Genomic DNA, 18483 nt, shown 5'->3' with positions numbered 1-18483 from the left:
AATTTATTCATTATTCCCCTTATTTTTCAAACATCTTTGGAATATGAAAAGATGTCACCTCCCTCATTCCTGACATTAGAAATTTATATACTCCTTCCCCTCTGATTAATCTAGCTAGAGCTTTATAAATTTTATTATAATACTCTAAGAATCAATATTTGTAGTTGGTTTTCCTTATTTTTGTGTTTGTTTTTTGTTCCATTGATAAACATTTTGATCTTTAATTCCATTCTGCTTTTTTCCCCTCAAGCCTCCAAGGAGGCAGATGATCTTTCTATTGTTGATCTTAATTCCATCATGGTCAGAGAACATGCTTTGTATGATTTGGATCCTTTTATTTATTGAGACTTGTTTTACAACCATGAATAGAATATGGCTATCTTGGTAAATGATTTATGTATATATGAAAAGAAAGTGTAGTCTGCTATTGCTGGGTGGATTATATGACAAATTACAATAAGGTGAAACTGGTCAGTAGTGTTATTCAGGTTTTCTACATACTTATGAATTATCTGTCTATTTTTATATCAGTTATTGAGGAAAAAGATTGAAATCTCCAAGTATAATTATTGATTTAGCTATTTCTCTTTTTAGTTCTGTCAGTTTTTGCCTCATTTATTTTGAAGTCTTCTTATTTGGTGCATAAATGTTTACCATTGTTATGAACTCTTGGTAAATTCATTGGTATATCGTTATGAAATGGTCATCTTTATCCCTGGTAATATACTCTGTTCTGAAATCTACTTTGTCTAATATTAATGTAGCCACTCAGCTTTCTTTTGATTTGTGTCAACATGATATATATTTTCCATCCTTTCACTGTTAGCCAACTTCTGTCTTTTTATTTAAAGTGAGTTTTTTGTAGCCAGGATATAGGTGGGTCTTTACTATCTATCTTATAATCTCTGTCTTTTAATTGGGATGTTTAGACTATGTACCTAAAATGTGATTATCGATATAGCTGTGGTTAAGTATACCATGTTGGTTTTCTGTTTGTCCAATCAGTTCTTTGTCCTCTTTTATCTTTTTTTCTGCTTGCTTTTAGATTGAGCATTTTTTAACAATTCCTTTTTATCATTTTTGTTGGCTTGTTGGCTATAGCTATTTGTTTGGTTTGGTCTCACTGGTTGCTTTAGGGTTTGTTTTAAACTTAACACATTCTACTTTCAATTGATGTTATATACTTCACATGTAGTATGAGAACTTCATACTAATATACTTCTATTTCTTCCCTCTGATAATTTGTGCTCTTCTTATCAAACATTTTGCTTTTACATGTGTTATAAATTCCACAATGCATTGTAATTGTTTTTACTCTGAATAATTGAATAATGGTAATTTGAATAATTTGAATAATTTGAAAGGTATTTAAACAATACAAATAAATCTTTATAATTATTGACATAATTACCAGTTCTGGTCTTTATCCCTTTGGTATAGGTGAAGATTTCTGTCTATTGATTTTTTTCCCCTTTGCTCTAAAGGCTGCCTTTAATATTTCTTTTTATGTAGATCTGTTGGTTATAAATTCTTTCAGCTTTTGTATGTCTGAAAAAGCCTTTATTTTGCCTTTGTTTTTAAATTTCCCTTTTTTAAAAAGATTTTATTTATTTACAGAGAGAGAGAGATCGAGTACAAGCAAGGGAGTGGCAGGCAGAGGGAGAGGGAGAAGCAGACTCCCCGCTGAGCAGAGAGCCCAATGCAGGACTTGATCCCAGGGCCCTGAGATCATGACTTGAGCTGAAGGCAGCTGCTTAACGAACTGAGCCACCTAGGCACCCCATTTTGCCTTTGTTTTCAAAGGATATTTTAATGGAATAAAGGCTTATAGGTTGGTAAGGGTTTTTTTTTCCCCCAGTTCCATTTGTTTTCTGCCTTGTATTGGGTTCATGACAAAATCTACCTTCATCCTTATCTCTTTTTCTGTATATATTATGTGTCTTTTTTTTTTTTTTTCCTGGTTGCTTTTAAGATTTTCCTCTCTACAACTAGTTTTATGCTATTTGGTTATGAGGTAATTTGGTGTAGTTTTCTTCATATTTCCCGTGCTTGGAATTCATTGACATTCTTCAATCTGTGGGTTTATAGATTTTATCAAATTTAGTTTTTGGGGGCACCTGGGTGGCTCAGTGGGTTAAAGCCTCTGCCTTCAGCTCAAGTCATGATCCCAGGGTCCTGGGATCGAGCCCCGCATCGGGCTCTCTGCTCAGCGGGGAGCCTGCTTCCTCCTCTCTTTCTGCCTGCTGCTCTACTTGTGATCTCTGTCTGTCAAAAAAAAAAAAAAAAAATTAGTTTTTTGAAATCTTGGCCAGTATTTTTTCAAATTTTTTTTCTGTCCTCACCTGCTCCAGGGTATCCAAAAACATGAATATTAATCTGCTCAAAATACTCTGTTCATTTTTTTTCAGCCTTTTGTTTCTCTGTGTTTCATATTTTATGGTTTCAACTGTGATATCTTCAAGTGTACTAATCTTTTCTTCCTCAGTGTCTATTCTTCAATTAATCCCTAGTATACTTTACATCAGAGACAGTGTAGTTTTCCTGTCTAGAATTTCAAGTTTGGTCTTCTTTATAAATCCACAGCTCTACTTAACCTGTTCATTCTTTCACCTTTTTCCTTATAGTTAGGATAACTAATTTTTTTTCTAGTAATTCTATTATCTGTATCATTTCTGGTTCAGTTTCAGTTGGTTGATTTTTTAAATTTTTTTTTTTTAATATTCCTGCTTCTTTGAATGCCTGGTAATTATTTGTTAGATGCCAGACATTGTGTATTTTACCTCATTGGGTGCTGGATATTTTTGTATTCCTATAAATATTCTTGAACTTTGTCTGGAAAGTGACTAAGTTACTTAGTAACAGTTTGATCCTTTTGGGTCTTTCTCTTTAAGCTTTGATATTTTTTTTAATTTTAATGTTTTTTTAAAGAAGAGTAACATCTTTTTATTTATTCATTTATTTTTAACTTTTTAAAGATCTTATTTATTTGTTTGTCAGAGAGAGAGAGAGAGCACGCACAAGTAGGGGGAGCAGCAGGCAGAGGGAGAAGCAGGCTTCCCAATGAGCAGGGAGCTCACCATGGGGCTCAATCCCAGGACCTTAGAATCATGACCTGACTGAAGGCAGATACTTAACTGACTGAGCCACACAGGCATCCTGTTTTTTAAGCTTTTAAAAGGAAGACCAGAACAGTCTTTAGGATTAGTTTCAGATTAATTTTTCCCCATAACTGGGACATATTCTTCTGAGTACTCCACTCTGATGCCTCATGAATTACGAAGTTTTCCACTCTGGCTTGTGGGACTAGACACTATTTTCAATCTTGTGTTCACTTCCCAGTCTTTTCAAGTGACTCTTACATTATCTTCAGGTAGTTTTCTTACATGGATTCTCTGATCCCTTCTTACCTCAATACTTGAGAGGTGTTCTCTGAGGCCTCTGGAATTTTCTCTTTATGTAGCTCTCTTTTTTGTTGTTCTGCCCTGCATACTCTATTCAATTTGACTTACCCACAGTCCAGCTTCATCTCAACTCAGGAAGACCACAGAACTTTACTGGGTTCCCCTCCCGGCACTGCCCCATGGGAACTCTCTCAAGGCTTGGGCAATTTTAGGGCTTATCTCATTTGTTTTTCATCTCTGAGAGATCACCGTCTTTCATTGCGAAATGTCTTGAGAATTACTGTTTTATGTATTTTGTCAGGTTTCTTAGATGTTTCAAGTGAGAGAATAAACCTGTTTCCTGTTCCTCCATCTTGTTTGTAAGCAGAAATCCTGGCCATCTTCCAGTAAGCTGGGTATTAAAAAGATTTGCAAAAACTTAAAACAATTCTACTCTTTATTTTGTTTGTTTTGGAAAATAGTTTTTCTAAAAACATTTAGGTTAACTTATAATTGGCTTATTACCACTACCATTAAATGAATTAACGAATATTTACAAATTTTCTTTTTCAATTTCACATGGCAAATATCAATAGATATAACCCATGTAAACAAAAGACCTTTGGATTCAGTAATGTTTAAGAGTGTAAACACTGCAAGCAAAAGACCTTTGGTTCTGAGACCAAAAAGTCTGAGAACTGTTGATCTGAATGTACTGAAGTGGTTATTGTTGGATACTTGAACCTAAAAGTTGGGTAAACCGCATGCTAGGGAGAGCATTGGTACAAAGATGAGGAAAAGAAAAAAAAAACCATAAACAGAGAAAAGAGGAAGAAGAATAATAAAGGAAAAGTTAACAATCTATTTGGCTCCCAAGAGACTCAGAGAGTAGCATAGATTTCTCATTTTCCAGTTGTTGTCTAAACATTTGTAAGGCCCAGTTATTTCTCCTGCCTTTGGGATCTTTAAGATAATACTAAAAATAAATTCTGTCTTTTATTCCTTAGAAAAAAGATACCGGTGGGAAAAAATAAAACACTAAGGTAGGCTTGAAAGGAAGAGATTTTGAGAGCGTAGCGGTCCTTTTGGAGTCCAGAAATCACAATGTTATGAGAAAGGTTGATACTGTTCATGATGCTCAAACAGAGACTAACAGATCACTCATTGAGGTGTGGAAAAGGATTCAGTTCTGTGATTTTATGGTGATTTTCAGTATGCTGGTTAGTCTATTGGCAAGACACTGAGGAGAACCAGAACCTTCCCTCATCTTATTATCTAATCTTGGGCAACACCTTTTGGAACTTAGTTTCTCCACATTTACAAGATGAGGGAAGTTATCTAGGTCTTTGTTTGTAAGCGACAGAAACCTGCATCAGTTAGCTTAAGCACAAAAGAGCATTAATTGCCTCATGTAATGCGGAAGCCAAGCTGAACTAGTGCTGCTCTGACACAGTGTTCAGGTGTTCAGTGTCTCCATGACTTCACTCTATTTTCTCTTCCCTCCTTTTATTCCTTCCCATTAACTGCCCATTCCCTTCTGCTTTCTTGTTTGCTTTGTTGTCCATTCAACCACAAAATAACCCCCCAGAAGCTTAAGCATTTAAGGATCTTTGCCATCATGAGCCCGGAGATGGAAATGAAGAGGTGCTCTCTCCAGGCAGCTACAGGCCCGATCCCTTTCTTTCATTGGCTGTACTTGGCTCACATGACCATCCTTTGACCCAATGACCTTAGAGGGCTATGGAGAACCGAGATCTGCCAGACTGGGCTATGTACCCACACCTTTGGCAGGGAGCGGCAGGCGAATTTCTACTGGCAGTCCTGTCAGAACCACCTAGAATGAGGGGCAACTCAGGACACAATGGGGTGCTGAGCAGACCGCAGTGTACACTCTTGAAGTGTCATGACGCAAAGCAAACTCTGTTATATGTTCATAATTTTATTTTTTAAAATTTTTAAGAAGATTTTATTTATTTATTTGACAGACAGAGATCTCAAGTAGTTGGAGAGGCAGGCAGAGAGAGAGAGAGAGGAGGAAGCAGGCTTCCCGCTGAGCAGAGAGCCCGATGCAGGGCTCGATCCCAGGACCCTGGAACCATGACCTGAGCCGAAGGCATTGGCTTAACCCACTGAGCCACCCAGGTGCCCTGTAATTTCATGATTTTAAAAGAAATACAGCCATGTGGCTATTGCAGCATTGCTGGGAATATGCATTTTCTTCTGAGGCCCTGATTATCTTCTTAGGAACAATTTCATCCTTTCCTATTGCTTTTCAGGTATTTCATCCATATGGTTTAAATTCCATCTTGGCTCTGAAGCCTTTTGCCAACTTTTGTTATGTCATGAATAGAGTCTGCTGTACCCAGAGCATTCCCAGTCAGTGGTTCCAGTTCCTGCCAACACCTTCATGCTTCCTTTCAGGTCTAACTCTTTTCTACCTGAACCTCTTCTTTAATCCTGATATGTAACAGAGATGTAGAGTCAGGGTTGGTACAAAAAGACTACAAATCAATAAAAAGCAAAGAGGATGATCTCTTGCTATGGAGTCCTCATCAGATTTAACATTTAGCTGAATCATCACCTCTAGCCTCCCTGGGACTGCGAAGCAGAGTGCACGCACAGGTGAAGGATTTAGTCCCTGCACCAGCAATGCTTAGTATGCAAGACATATTCTCTTCTCCCTGAAGTGGCAGCCTCCAGTAAAAAGCTCTTTCCGCTAATCCACTTTGGAACTCATTCTTGTTTTTTTTCCCTTTTGTCCAGAAGGACTGAATGAAAACGTAGAGTCTGAATCTGTTTACTCAGAAAAATAAGATCTATGAATAATGTCATTTTAGCCGTAGTTTCAGAAAGCAGCTTAGCCCCGACATGCTATATTTAGATCGGTACTATCAAAATGAAAAGGCAACATGCCAGGTGGTTATTATGCTTGAGAATATTCAAGCAAATTTGCATTTGGAATTAAATATAAAGCCTTTGCTCTTCCATAGATCCAGCTAATACTCATGGTTCAGTAAGGGACAAGAATCACCTGTGTGCCCTTAAATGGCTGGGCTGTAGGAGAGAAACACGAGAAATAGCGGAAGTTGTCTCTGGAGGTGAGAATATGCGTGATCTTGATTTTTCCTTCATCCCCTCTTTATTGTTCAGATTTTCTGCAGTGAACCCATACCACTTTCATAATATAATTTTAAAACTCCCATCCATGCTGAATTGTGGAAGTTCTTGGCATACACCAAATTATATTTAAGCAACATATACCCACTGAATGAAACTGACTGATGCCCACAAAACTCCTTGGCTTGAACGGCATTCTGGGAACTCTGATTCTGCCCTTGACCCTGCAGAAAGGAGCGCAGCGTGGGGGTGACTTGTATACACGCCTTAGGACCCTTTGCTGTACCATTAGGGCTGCAGAAGTCCTGTCTGCACAGCATTATAAGGCCTCTTAGGACAGACCCAGAGGGGACTCTGGAGCTTAAGTTCAGGTCTGCAATTCCTAAGCTTTCAAATGAGGTCAAAAAGAAGAGGATTTTCCCCCAGCCTCTGGGAGTGAGGGTCGAGATGGAAGGTAGGAGCATATCCCTGTACGTGTGTGTGTGTGTGTGTGTGTGGTGAGAGGAGCCATAAGCAAACTGCCTGAAAAGCAGACCCTTCACTCCTGAGTCTTCATCTCAAGCATTTACCTATCCTACATGGACTACATGCTAGCAGGACCTGGTTCGTCTCTGCTGAGCCCCTGCAAGCTTGGGTGTCAAGTGTGGATGGCATTTGCCCAGCGCCTAGAGGGACCCCCGTTGGATGAAGAGTGCTCCTGAGAACAGAGCAGGGTGGTAGCGCTCAGATCTCTGACCCAGACTGCGGGAACTGCTCTTTCTGCCTCACAGTCCACATGTTCGGGAACAAAGTCACAATTTGAAGTTTACAAAGAGCCGTAAGCACCTACCAGTAGCATCAGGTCGCGGTCAAGAGTGTGAAAGGGCCTGGGAAGCAGATCGGGTGTGAATCTGGCTGTCACCCAGCAATGATAAGATCTGGGGGAAGCACTTCTCCCCTCCGGGGCTTGATTTCTTCACAGGTAGAAGCAGGTAGTTTATTCAGTTACCAGAAATAAAATGGGGGTGAAATGTTGGCAATAGAAATTGCTCAATAAATGACAAAAATTATTGGAACTACATGCTAAATCATGTTATATGCAGTAAGTTTACTCCCCTCCCAGTCATTTCTGTCACACTCAAAAACCCCATTCTTCAAGTTCCCCACTGAACCTCTTAGTAAAACCAGCAACCATTTGTAGCTCATCTCTGAACCGGCTGTGAATTGTCTTTATCCTGTGTCAGCAACAACATAGAAGCTGAAAACGACTTGGGATTCATCTTTTGGATCCTAAAGATGGTTTTTATCACCTTGGGAGGCCTGAATGTATTTATTTGTAGAAAGTGCTCATAGCAGGGAAGATCATCATCATTAATGTTGAAATTGAATGTATCAGTGTTCTTTTTTCTTTTAAATAAAAGGAGAAAGAAGGAAAAAAAAAAAACCCTACTGAGGCTGTTGATCCTACAGAGGAAGTTAGGGCCTCACTTTTTTGTATATTCATCTATAACCGGATCAGGTTTCATATTTTACTTTTCTCTGATTAATAAGGCCATATTTGACAAAGTCATAGCCCCCAAATCAGTCTGTTTCTCTAACAGAATAAAATATGTTAAAGATAATGGAAGTCTTAGAGCATGTGATCTTACCAGGAAGTAAATGTAAAGTGGGCCACAGTGGACTGAGGCAAAGGATAATCCTTGGGATTCCCATTGTGTCATAGACATTATGGATAATCTTATTTTCCATAGTATGTTAGTATAAGGAATTGGCTACATTCTATTTTTAGTCTGAGGAAATGGCTACATTCTGTTTTTCCCCCAAATCATAAATCACTCAATGATTTTGTGTGAACAAGTAGTTTGCCAGACAGTGTTTTACTGAATCTAAGATAACTTCTATTTGAAAGTACGTCATTATTTTGTGTATTACTAAGAAACACAAGGCACTGCCATTAAGGGGGATGTTAAAAGTGAGAAAGTGAGTCTGGAAATCAATCAAAAATGGTACATCCTTCTGTTTGATGAGCTCATTTTGACATCTTTTGTGTTTCCCCTTTCCCACTCAGATTTAAAGACATTAGAGGACTAGTTTGAGAGCATTAGTCACAGATAAAATAGAGGTTCCACTTTATACAACAGATACAACCCGTCAGCCCTGAATGCCTGAATCTTAATGGCATTTTAAGCACTGATGAAATGAGGCTAGTTTATATTTCTTGAATTAATTAAATAAAATAAGGGCTTAATCATTAGGCAAATCATGACAGATATCACCAGGAGGACCAGCTGGGTCTTAACAATGTTCAAAGGATTTGTGAATGGAGATGTCATTTTATCTTACTCCTGGCTTTTTGAGCTTTGTTCCTAAAAAATCACTGGGATAATACCAGATTTTTTTTTTCTTTTTCTTTTTTTATTTTTTCCAGAACCAGTCACAGAAGAGCTCCAGATTTAGGTTAATACTAATCAGTTCATCCTAAGCGGTTATGGCATATTCTTCAGGAGTATATTACAGGTAGAACTGTTTCAACAAGAGACTTTCCTAGCAGAAGGCTAAGAAAAAACTCAGCAAGGAAAATGTCAGGAGGGAGATTGGGTTTCTATTTTGAGGATAGTAAAGCCATTATGTTTTAATGCATTCAAGTTCAGACTGATTCATAGCCAATGACCATGCAAGTTCAAGCCAGAAGTTGTACACTTCCATTGAGATGTAGTGAATTCAGTCTCTATCAGGTCAGAGGATAGAAAGTAGGGGTTTGATCTCTGGAAGCTTCCATTTCCTCATCTAGGCTGTTGGGCCAGACGGTCTCCAAGCTCCCTTACATTGATAGTGCTGTGTTCCAGCCAGAGGTCATGAGCCCTCCCTTGGAAGAGGGACAGCCTCCTCTAGAAGGAGATTAGGTCTGAGTAAGTACACCATGGTGATGAAGACTTCTGGCTTTGGAGCGGTATACAGGTCCTTAGACTTTTGATTCCTGGACCTTGCAAAGTGGCTTCTGAGGTTGTTGTTTGGCTGCCTAATATTCAAGCACCCTTCCTATTGGCAGACAACCCCACGTTAGGTGAAGTACGGGGGCCAGCCACCTGCCACAGAGACTCCTGGGCAGTCAGGACATAGGTGTGTGCCTGGGCCTAACCAAGCAGAGCCATAGACACAAAGACACAGGGAGAGGTCGAACTTTCCGGGCTGGCCTCAGTGGTAGAGGTGAGCCTGCAGCAATACCACACAGCACCCCAGGGCACGGTTCTGGCAAGACTGTTCTGGGACAATAGTCTGCCTGTGTTCTTGCTGTGTATTCTCCCTTTGTCCCCACCTGCTCTTGGAGCCTGTTTCTCACCTTCCTGAAGGTTCTTGTTATAGCTCTCTTTGGAGTCCATGGTTTCCTGCTGGTTGCCACAAAGAAGTCTGACTCCCTGATGTCTGTCAAGGGGACGTCTGTACTAAGCTCTGGAAAGCTAGAGGTAAGGGCCTACGTGAAAAGGTGACCAGATAGGGGCTGCTGTGAAGGCAGCATGGGAAGACATCTGGAGTGGCCTTGTCAGGTTGCCTGATGGCTTGGGAGGCTCTTCACAAGGAACCATGCTACCCAGTAGACTGTCCACGATCCACGTCTGACCATCAGCCTTTCTTCTCCCATCGCCTCTCCCCTCTGTTCATAAACCATTTCTGATGCCCTTGGGCATGCAATTAAATACTATTTTTAAAAATCAACTTTATCTAAGCTCCTTATGGGTTATCTCTGCTCCCACAGAGGCGCAGGAAACTGGCAACACGTAATTACACCCAACTTGATAGGAGGCAGCCTGGGGAGTTAGGGCAACTCTGTTCTTGGCCTGCCTCTTTTGGGGGGGCGGGGATTCAATGTTTATCTCTTAAGTCACTGAGATTTTTGTTACAGTACCCCACCCCCACCCCCAGTATAGAGAGTGCCCAACATCACAGTGCTGGGGTAAGATGGATTTCTTTCTCACTTTTTAAAAAAAAAAAAAAATAATGCTTATTCAGACACTGGAATATAGTTCCTGGCATTTAAGACAAGGTGCCTGTTAAGCTCTGCATAAGGCCATTTCCTCTGCAGTTAGAGACTTTTGGCTCAAAAAAGATATTTTCCGAGAAACCATAAGTCTGTATTCTGGTATTTCAACATTTCATTCTTCATCCTCCCCTTACTCCTCACTAGGGTTCTTAATGTCCTAGAAATTGAATGCTACCACAAAGCAGTCACCCAAACTGATGCTTCCACTTTGCAAGCTTAAGAAAATGAAGTTAAAAACAGAGAGACCCCAAGAACCTTTAGTCGAGCTTTAGACCTAATATATGTGAAGGGCCGTTTCCAGAAGGAATAATAACTAGAAGGCACAAATAAAGCACTGAAATAAAAATCCCCCTTTGAATTATGTATAAGCAAAGTAAATTAGTAAAATCCAAATGCGCTTTAAGAATAGAGATTTGCCATTTGCTGAGGCTGGGATTGATTTTGTTACTGAAAAGGAAGGGGAAAAACAAATAATAAAGTTAGTTGTACTTCATGTCAAAGGCAAATGTGCTTCACATTTGATGGTCTTCTTTGGGTCCCTAAGTATATGGTCTGAGCTGCTCCTGGGTTAAAATTGTCTCTAAGAGGAGAGCTGTTTTTTTAAAGGGTTGAGATTTCTTGAAACACATGGTCTGATTTTTTTTCTTTCTTTCTTTTGTTTGTTTATTTGTTCATTCATTCCCGCCCTTGTTCATTATGAAGCTCCTTCTCTGTGCTCCGTACTGAGGGGGGATATTAACACAATAACACAGCTCCTATGCGTGGGGGCAGGAGGACTTCATAGTCTCCTTCTGTATTTAACAATGAACTTCTTACCAAACGTATTCCTCATTAAGTGGTTCTAGAAGCTATTTAACCAGTGACTCGCTTTCCATTTCAAAAGAGACCACCACTTCCTGTTGGGGAGGATCTGGGATGAATTCATGGAGAGCAGTGATTCTGATTCCAACTGGGTTTTCAAGGATAAGCAGGATTTTGATAGATGGAAACGGGCAAGACAATGGCACTGGGGGGATGAAGCGCATGGAGAATGGGGGTGAAATGTATCTGGGAGACTCTAGTAATAGTCATTCAGAAAAAGAATCCCTTGGAGTAAGATGAGAGGAGTGATTTGGAGCTGCCTCGTGAATGGAGAGCAGAGCTTTGTTCTGGACAGAGTTTTGGGCAGGGAGGGAAGCTCTAGTTTCTTCTCTGTCCTTGACCCTTCCTCTAGGAATTGCTCCTCCACTTTTCATTTAATGGGCCTGGTTAAAAAAACTGGAAACAAACTGGAAGGCTTACAGTTGGGTTCTCCCCCTTCCACTTTCCCAGCTATTGAGGAATTCTGGCAACTTCAGTCCTTAGGAGTCTGGGAAGCCAGGAGTCCCTGAGGGGAGTCTGTGTGGTTGAGGTCTGACCATACCGCAACCCTAGGGCTGCTGATCAACGCAGGTCAGCTGTGGGAGGGAAGCCATGATGCAGAAAGGAACCTGGGCCATGGACTGAAGATGCACCTGACCTTTCTGAAAAATGAAAGAGTGGAACTTGCTCATTCCTAAGATGACTTCTTGTCATGCTTGAGTCTACCCTGCATTTGTCATTTGGATGGGGAGCCCCTGTCTCCTTTGACACAGGTTTTATGAGTCTACAGGCTATGGTTTTCTGAGCTCCCTTGCTAATATTAAAGAATTACATTCCTCCTTTTTTTTTTTTTTTGGTTTCTTTGGATTGCTTAAACTTTTAAAGTTTGAAGAGTTTTTTAAATAGTAAGATTTAAAGTCTCAAGTCATCTTAGAGGCTATAATTCTCCTGTGATTTCAGCTCCCAAGCTGTTCGTGACTTTGATCAAGTCTCCTATTGTGATGGATGATTAAAGGCATGTGAACATCAGGGGAAGAGCAGCCCGGGAATGACATTTGAAAGGCTCGATTAGTCTTCTGTGTAGATAAGGTAAGGTCAGGCACAGGATATCGTTAAAACTCTAAAATCTGGTATTTTGTCGCTGAGTACAGGTACTCTCACATTCAGAGATTTTTGCTGCCCTTTGAAAACTGTCAAGCTCATAATCTCATGCAGATAAAAGTAATAATAGGGATACCAGCCAACTTTCACTGTGTGCACTATGCTAACCCTTGGGCTGGCATTATCAGCTCATGTTATCATCAAAAGACGCCTATACAATGAGGAAGACTGCATTTGTGCTCTAGGCCACTCACAGGTGAGGGGCAGAGCCTGGTCTGGAAGTCTGGGGTTGCTCTTAACCCTTTGTTTGACAATCCTACCTTCCTCAGAGAAGTGTGGGACTTCACCCTTCCTACTTTGTGTGTGAGGGTTAAACTAGCCTGAACCACGCCCTTACAGAAGGAGGTTAGGCCTATCTGCAATTTCTAGCAAAGGAAGGACCTAGGCAGGGAGATGAGGGAGGGAAGATGATAGGAGAGAAAAAGTTAGTCTTTTTCTATTCTTATTGTATATTAAGAAATTTAAACAACTGTTTGGATTTGTTTTCTCTAAGAATTTTTTTTTCTTATTTAAAACTATAAAGAAGAAATACAAAATTATCTTTTATCTCCTAATCAGGAGGAAACCTTATAAAATTGTTTTGTGTACTTTCTATCTTATTTCTGTGTGTGTGCATGTGTGTGTACACTACATTGGGATTTTATATATATAAATATGTGTATATATATATATATATATATAAAATTGGGATTAATTATCCCAATTAATTATTATGAGTGTATATATATAATTGGGATTAATAATCCCAATATATAATTGGGATTTTATATATATATATATATATTTGTTTTAGTACACATTTATTACTGGAACTCTTTTTTTCTACAGCACTAGAGAGGTTGCACACTTGGCAAACCAAATCAGAATGCAAAGTATTTTTGTTAAGTAGTTACATATGGCATATTTGACTTTTCATTCTTTCTTGTACTGCAGGGAAAGATCTTATCTCTTGCCAATTCTTGCTGATTCATCCCCTGCCATATCTCTTGCATTCTCTGTATGCCCAAAGCCATTTCCATATACAACCTTGTTACCTTTCTCCTCTTCCCTTTCCTCCAAAACTACTCTCATGAAGGACACCAAAGTCCCGCCCAGTAAGAAGTCAGTACGATTTCTCTATTTTGTTGCTTGTGCTCTTATTATATTTAAGAAACCACTGCCTATTCTAAGGTTACAAAGATTTATGCCTAATTTCTTTTTAAAGAGTTTTATTGTTTTAGTTCTTATATTTAGGTTTTGATCGATTTTTAGTTCATTTTAATATATAGTTGTGAGGTAGGTCTCCAACCTCATCCTTCTGCATGAGGATATCCAGTTGTCTTAGTACCATTTGCTGAAAACACTCTTCTTTCCCTATTGAATTGCCCTGGCTCCCTTGTCAAAAATCAATTGACTGTAACTAGGTGGTTCTCTCTCTAGACTCTCAATTCTATTCCATTTATCTATATATCTACCATTATTCCAGTACTACACTGTCTTAATTACTATAGCTTTGCAGTGATTTTTGAAATTGGGAAGAGTGAGTCTTCCAACTTTCTGTTTTTTAATACAGTTTTGGCATTTTTGGGTCCCTTGAATTGCCATATATATCCTAAATCAGGATCAGCTTGTCAGTTTCTGCAAAGAAGCCAACTGAGATGTTGATAGAAATTTTGTTGAAAATATAGGTCAGTGTGGGAAGTATTGCCATCTTAACATTATTATATTTCTTTCCATTTATTTAGGTCTTCTTAATTCCTTTCCACAATGTTTTGCCGTTTTCAGAGTATAAGTTTTATACTTTTATGTTAAATTTAACCTAAATATTCTTTTTGGTTAGTAAATGAAATTTTCTTAATTTTATTTTTAGTTTATTACTACTATATAATATACAATTGATTTTTATATATTGATCATATGTCTTATAACCTTGCTGAACTTGTTTACCAATTCCCATAGATTTTTAGTGGATTCCTTAAATTTTCCTGTACACAAGAGGATGTCATCTGCAAATAGAAATTTTTTTTTTTCTTTTCCAATTTGGATGTTTTTTTTTTTTTTTCTTTTTCTTGCCTAATTACCCTGGCTACATCTGCTAGTACAATGTTGGCATCAAAAAAGAAGACTTCTTTATTTTGTACTTGGTCTTAGGTGGAAAGCATTCAGTTTTTCATCATTAATATAATTCTAGTTGTGGTTTTTTTTCATAGATACCCTTTATTAGATTGAGGGTGTTTCTTTACATTCCTGGGCTGTTGGTTTTTCTTAAATGTGGTTTTTTTTTTTTTTTTAAATCATGAGTTGTGTTGAATTTTGTCGTATGTTTTCTCTGTGTCTACTGAGTTGATCATGTGTTTTCCCCTCCTTTATTCTATTGATATGGTATGTTACAGTAATTGCTGTTTTTCAGAAGTTAAAGTAGTCTTGAATTCTCGGGATAAATCTCAGTCATGATATATGCTTTTTATGTATTACTGGATTCTATTTGCTAGTATTTTGTTTAGTTTTGCATCTATCTCTATCTATCTACCAGACAAATTGATTTATAGTTTTCTTTTGATTATGGTATCCAGTTCATAGAATAAGATGAGACTTGTTTCCTCTTCTATTTTTTGGAGGAGTTTGTGAAGAATTTGTAGTAATTGTTCTTTAAATGTTTGGTAGAAGTCACCAGTGAAGCCATCTAGGTCAGGACTTTCTTTGTAGGTAGTTTTCAAATTTGTAATTTAATCCCTACTTAGTATGGGTCTATGTGGATTTTCGGTTTCTTTTTGAGTCGATTTCAGTAGTTTGTGTCTTTCTAGAAATTTGTCCATTTCATCTAAGTTGCTTATAACATTCTTTTATAGTCCTTTTTATTTCTGTAAGGTTGGTAGTAATATTCCTCTTTCATTCTGATTTTAGTAATTGGAGTTTTCTCTGTTTTTGCTAGTTAAAAGTTTGTCAGTTATGTTGACCTTATCAAAGAACCAAGTTTTAGATTTATTGATGTCCTCTATGGCATGTATATTCTCTCTTCCATTAATTTCTGCTCTAATCCTTGTTGTTTCCTTCCTTCTGTTTGCTTTGGCTTTCATTTCTCAGTAAATATTTGTTAAATTATAAAATAAATGATATGTTTACATCTCCATTAACAGAATTATACTGGAAGAGCTGAGAAATGGTGCTTTAAATAATAATCATGCATACATTACAGAATAACCAAATTCATTGATAATCCTCAAACCTTATTGATCCTGCCTTGAAGAGTGACTTCATTTTGAAATTAGCAGATGTTGCATGTAGGAGTGCTAGGATGCCTTCGGGTTTTGAGGCCACACTTGGTTTGCTCTGATTCATCTTTTCAGTGAGGTTTCTTGGTTTCTTCAAATAGAGAGGCCAACCTCATGGCTAATATTGAGGTTTGAGGAGAAGAGGACTGGAGTCATGGTGGCTTGTAGTAGTCTAACCAGATATGTGGCCTAACTAGAAACTATGGGTTTGGTTTTTTTTTTTGTTGTTTTTTTTTGAACCAAAAGGGAAGCCCATTGAGATTACCTAGGGTCTCTAAGGCTCTGGCTTAGATGCTCTGGCTCTAATTAGTGACCATATCCTTAAGGGGAATAGCAGCAGAGAAGATCCAGAAATGGTCCTTGTGTACGCCAACCCTGCTGCTTAACCTTCCCCTAGACTTTTAGTTTGGTGAGACTGTGTTTGCTGATTGAACACTTTGAAGTAGACTTTTTGATACTGGGAGCTGAAAACAACGTAACTGACATACCTCCTGCTAACTCTGTGCTTAGTTCTCCCTTAAGTCCCTGAGATATGTGTCTGGAGAGACGAGATCAATATCTAGGCTCCAAATGCATCATCTTGTCTCTTTTCTCACCCCTCATGGTTAGCAGAGGTGACGTTTCCAGCTGTATAGCTGAAGCATTATCTTCACAGACAGCACATAATATGCAGGTTCTCAAACTAGTACTGGTAAGAACCACCAGGATGATGAGGGGGAAGCTGCTTCTTAAACAGGGAATGTGACTATGTGTGTCTTGGGTGCGGCACAGAAATCTACATGTTAAAGAAGTTTCCAGTTAATTGTGGTGCGAGTTATATGAAGACCATCTTTTGAAACATCCCTCCCTACTCTGGCCATATTCTTCATTGCTTGGTGTCTACTGACCTTACCAGATCAACTTCCTTCCCCCTTCTGGCCTTCATGTAGAGCTTCGTTATTGTTTCTAAAGCTTCTCTTTCTAAACTTTTTCGTAGGGTAAAAACATTTCTCCACGGGGGCTCTCTAGGAGTTTACAGATGTTCACAGGTATCGTCCATATCTGCAGCCCTGACTCACTGCTCTGTGTGTGGCTTTGTGGTAAGTTCTGTCATCCCTTTATTCATCCCTTCGTACTTTCTTTCTTTCAAGCACAAATATTGATTAAGTGCTGACCACACAGCAGCTACTGCAGTTCTAGACACTGGGGGATCCTAAAGAGGACAAGATGGAGTTTCTAGGTGTCAAGTTGAATAAGACGAAGCGCTCTTCTCAAGGGACCATAGGTATGATGTTTTCAGACAACTCCAGTAAGGAGGACAGGTAATTGGTTCTGACATAGTGATATATGCAAGTAATAGAGAATAGTGTCTTAAAGATGGCTTTCTTTGTCCTCTAATGCCTTCAAAATACTTTATGATCTGTGATTTTTATTTTCAGGATATTGATAGAAGGAAACGTGCAGTGCCCTTTATTACTGCCTGAATTTCCCCTGTGTCCTGCCACTAGCGTGCTTGCCGCCCCCTTCTTTGCCAGCCCTTTAATGCTGGATTGTACTTCAGTACCGACGCCTGAAACAGGTGTCCTGGCTGGGGTTTTTGGTTGCAGGAAATGGAATCCATCAGAGCTACTTCACACACATTTATTAAAGGAAGTATTTTATAGAATTAGGAGAATTTGAAGATATCAGCTGTAGGTCAAGCTTGACACCTTCAGGACCATGTAACAGAACGAGGCTGCCGAGGAGCTCCTGTCTTGACCATGACCGGGGTGTTGTGCCCCTTCTGGCTCCAGGGCCACCCTGCTTCCGTTATGATCTACCGACACGTCTTCCCACACAACTCGGAGCCTCAGTCTCTTCATTCATAAACTGTGAGTAGCATCGACCTCCTGGTCACGTTGGATACATTTCCCGGCTGGTATGGCAGAGGCACAGACCAATGAGAGTGGGTGTAGATTAGAAATCACTCGTTAAGACTTACTCGTGCCAACCAGCTGAATATCGGGCCTCTTGGCAGTATTATAAGTATGAAATGGGCTTGGCATGGTAATGCCAGGAGGCGAGGGTTATACTAATGGCCCTGTGTGCCTAGCGGATGAGTGATTTGGCTGAGAATGCACAAGGCACTGGCAGGCACACTGAGGTGAGAATTCTGTGAACACCCCAGGGCCTTAAAGGAGAGAGAATGCTCTTGCAGATCCAGAGAAGAAACCAGGATGTGGGGGGAGGAGAGGTCAGTATCCTAGTCTCGGACTCTGAGGCACCTGGGCCACCCGTCTGAGCACAACAGCCACACGCAAGGAAGGGGGCCGGCTGGGGTTGGAGTGGGCAGTCAAGACGAGGCTGCTTCATTTCTCAACTGTTGTTCTAGCGAGACAGTGGATGCCTTTAAGTGTGAGAGGTGATAAGGAAGGAGAGTAAGTGGGAGTGCAAGGATTTGGGGTGCCCTCTGCATGCGAATGATGGGCACTAAACCTGTCTGAGGGAAAGGTGTGGACAGGATTAAACACACCAGAGACTGGAGTCCAGAACCTTGAAGTTTAATGAGGACAGTTAGTGAAGCAGTACTCTGTGATTAATCACATCAAAAGCATCACTTAAATCAAGTAACATCATGGTGGACAATGACCATTTAATTGAGCTACTGAAAGGTCATTTGGAACTCTTAGTAGTGCACTGTCAGTGGGACGTGGCTTCTCTATCCAGACAGATAAAAGGTCCATTAGGACCCCGGAGT

Source organism: Lontra canadensis, unplaced genomic scaffold (assembly GCF_010015895.1).
Source record: "Lontra canadensis isolate GAN:19392208 unplaced genomic scaffold, GSC_riverotter_1.0 scaffold48, whole genome shotgun sequence".
Lineage (NCBI taxonomy): Eukaryota > Metazoa > Chordata > Mammalia > Carnivora > Mustelidae > Lontra > Lontra canadensis.
This window is presented reverse-complemented; position numbering follows the sequence as displayed.